Here is a 3,897-nt window from a genome sequence, read left to right as displayed (position 1 = left end):
CCGTGGCAGCTCTTCTGTGTTGATGTGTAGTAGGTGGCTCTTCGCTCCTCGCTATCCGTCATATGGGGGTTGTTGTCCTTGTGGCTAATTGGTTGCCATCTTGTTGGTTGTTTTCTTGCGGGGTGATGTGGGTGATGATACGTTGAAGTTTTAACCCACGGTGTCTTTTTCTTTAATTCACCCTGTTGTGGTGCCTGTTGTGGTGTCTTCTTTTCCAGTATGACTTCAACCACTGAGCCCTCATCTGATGTACCTGTAACCTTTTCTGCTTTAGCCTCTGTTTGTGTTTGATTGTCTATCATCACTGGCTCATCATCTAATATGTTAGACCCTGGAACATCTTATGCTTCAACGTTCGTGGAATCTACCTGTTTATTGATGGAAATATCCTGTAATGTATTTTTCTTCTTTTTATACCAGAGCTTCAGGAATTTCTTCTGCACATTAATATTGATAGTACCCACCTCTTCCATCCAAGGATATCCCAAAACAACATCCACATTAGCCATATCTGAAGCATAAAAATCACCATGCAACACATATTTATCCATAGAAATCTTCAAATCCTTGTACACTTGAACATTCTCATCATCAACCTGTGTATTTTCAATGTGTTTTGTTGGAACTTGCAATTTTTTTTCCAAATTAACATTGATGAAATTATGCTTGCAACTAGGATTTATAGAAACCATGATTTTCTCTTTCTGAATCAATCCATGAACCTACAGTAAGGAGACACCCGTAGCAATTAACCCCTTATGCGTCTCATTCTCTTTTTTCTAGCCCGAGACCATTTGTCCAAAAAGACTTTTTCAAATTCTGCATTTGAAAGTTTGATCAACTGCTTGTAGTCAAGTGATAGATTCCATTTTTGAGCCTTATCTTCCATATTAATCAGCATTGGAATCTTCCAATGTGTCCCATGTGTGGACTTGTATCTTTGTATGAATTCTTCAATAGTAGGACCATCATCTTTCCCTGTAAAATATAGCTTCTCCATGAAGAGGGTTTGAGAAAAATTCACTTACTTGGCGAAAATTTGAAATTGTCACAATTTCGTCAATATTGCTCAAAATCCTTATTATCGTGTTTTTAGAAATGGAACAATCATTCTGCATCTGCCCATGTGATAGAAATCCTGATCCAGGCACTAGAATTCCAGATCTGCTCTGCTACTCTCCCGCCATCACCCAAAATTTCTGAAAAAAGAGCTAATTTTAAATCAGCGATATCTCCCTCATCCGGACTCCGATTCGACTGATTCTTTTTTTGAAATTAGGTGTTTTTTCACAAAGATTCTAGATCTACAATTAGATTTTGCAGATCTTGCACCAAGACGTCTAGATCTGCACCGCAAACTCGCTGCCCTGAAAAATTGTCTGCAACCCCACTGATTTTTAGATCAGCGATATCTCCTTCATCCGGACTCTGATTCAACCGATTTTTTTTTTGAATTTGAGTATTTTTTCACAAAGAATCCAGATCTACAATTAGATTTTGCAGATATTGCACCAGGATGTCCAGATCTGCGCCACAAACTCGCTGCCCTGAAACATTTTCTGCAACCCCACTGATTTTTAGATCAGCGATATCTCCTTCATCCGGACTCCAATTCAACCGATTTTTTTTTTGAAATCGGCTATTTTTTCACAAAGAATACAGATATGCAATTATATTTTGCATATTTTTCACCAAAACATACAGATATGATCTGCAAACTCGCCACCCCTGAAATCCTGCAAAAAATAAAAAAAACAAATTCTCCTCTTGTGCCCAAGAAAGTGCTCTGATACCACTTGTTATAGATCTGATCCAAAAATATAAGATAATAGCAATAAACCCAGAAATAACAAGATCAAAATAGATAGAAATGCTTCTTTATTGATCAAACCCTTAAGGTAGGGCAACACCGTACATTCACTCCTTAAGGAAAGAGAACACTCCACAAGCCATATGCCTGTTCATACAATATTCCTTTCCTATATTCCTTGAAATGGAGTCTCTAGCCTCTATATAGGCCTCATACATACAATACCATGGGTCATTACCATGGTTCCCTCATACCATCAACCTAATACCATGGGCCCATTACCTTATTACTAACTACTTGTGGTCCCTTACATGATATGGGTTAACCACCTTATTTATTACTATTGCCCATCCCATTATTACATTATTACCTTGGGTACCTCCCTTTGTACCCCATATTATCCCCCCTAGGTATATAACACGTGCTATATGGAGCCAGTGCACGACTATGAAAGTGATGATGATTTGGATTGCATCTATAAGATAATAGCACAAAATCAAGATTGGGTGAATCCCATTGCGGATGGGAAGATTGCATGGGAGCATGAAAGCTCCTATACTTCAGATTCCAATGATGAAATAGAGTGATGGCAGAATAGGTTACATGAGGTAACTACACTAAATTGTAATATGATGACAAGGTCGTTGCGCTACGTATCAACAGAAGTAAGAGACATGCCTACTTATGATGGTCTAAGTGAGGTAGATACCTTCTTTAATAAATTTGAAAGGCAAGTGTCAGAAAATTAACGCTTCCAGGCCTTGGACTGGGTACTGCATGCTACACTCGTAGATTGTGGGGCACGCATAAAGGGAGCTTTGACAACTGGCGGAAATGTATGGGAATGATGCACACACGAATTAAGAAGCTTAGGCTGTGACTAACAGATAAGCATGATGGGCAGGATGACCCGCGCGTGCATTTTTCCATGTGAATGCAGGCCTATGGAGAAAAGCCACAACCTGAGTGGGTGCACTTGTTCTGTCATACCCTGGATGTTATACCAATGAACTGGTATATAGAAATAGAGCTCCACCACGGGTTAGGTGAATGGGATGTTCTGTGTGAAGGGTTCATGATGACCTTCAGTTTTGAGGATGGGTGGGACAGTATTGATGAAGCGCTACAAGTGGTAAAAGCAACCATCTTTAGGATACCACAGGTGTTGGTAGAATCGATTCAGCCTGAATGGGCTACTCAGTTGAGTTGCGCACTGGAATGTTATAATGTAATTGTTGAAGAAGAAGACGAAGATTCGTGGAAAATTACCATTCCAAAGACAGAAGGCCGCCGCGAGGTTCAGGGACCACAGATTGAAAACCCTGACATAACCGCGCTGATGAAGACTAAGCAGGTGAATATTGGTACGGAGGCAGAACCTAAATTTGCGAAGATTGGAGACTATTGGGACGATCCGACAGTGGATAAGGTCGTTGAATTACTCCACAAATATCAACACTTATTCCCAACCAAGTTTATGGATTTGACGGGAATAATCAGAGATTTAGGGGTAATGAAGATCACATTAAAACCTGATGTGAAGCTAGTTAAGCAGAGGTCGTATCACTTAAGTCTGAAATATAAGGAGAAGGTCCGCATAGAACTAGACAAGATTCTCATGGCAGGCATCATTGAGCCTGTGGAGGAATCCTATTGGGTAAGCCTGATGGTAGTACAAGAGAAGAAGCAGAAGGACGAAATAAGAATATGTGTGGATCTCAAAAGATTGAATGACGCATGTGTACATGATCAATTCCCGACTTTGTTCACGGACGAGGTATTGGACAATGTAGGCGGTCAAGAAGCATATTCTTTCACTGATGGGTTCTCATGGTACCACCAGATCAAAATCACGTTAGAGGATATGAGCAAGACAACCTTCGTGACTGAGTGGGGTTGCTCTCAATATACTATCATGCCATTTGGATTGAAGAATTCCCCTTCTATCTTTTCGCGCGTGGTTTTTGCGACATTCAGGGAATATATTCATAAGTTCTTGGAGGTCCATTTTGATGATTGGATTGTATTTGGGCTGGTTAGGTGCCACGTAGCGAACCTACACTTGATGCTAGATACATGTCAAAGAT

This window comes from Pinus tabuliformis, chromosome J, assembly GCF_031772625.1.
Source record: "Pinus tabuliformis cultivar Carrire ecotype Pingquan chromosome J, CPIR1, whole genome shotgun sequence".
NCBI lineage: Eukaryota > Viridiplantae > Streptophyta > Pinopsida > Pinales > Pinaceae > Pinus > Pinus tabuliformis.
The sequence above is the reverse complement of the archived record's forward strand: the minus strand, read 5'-3'. Positions refer to the sequence as shown.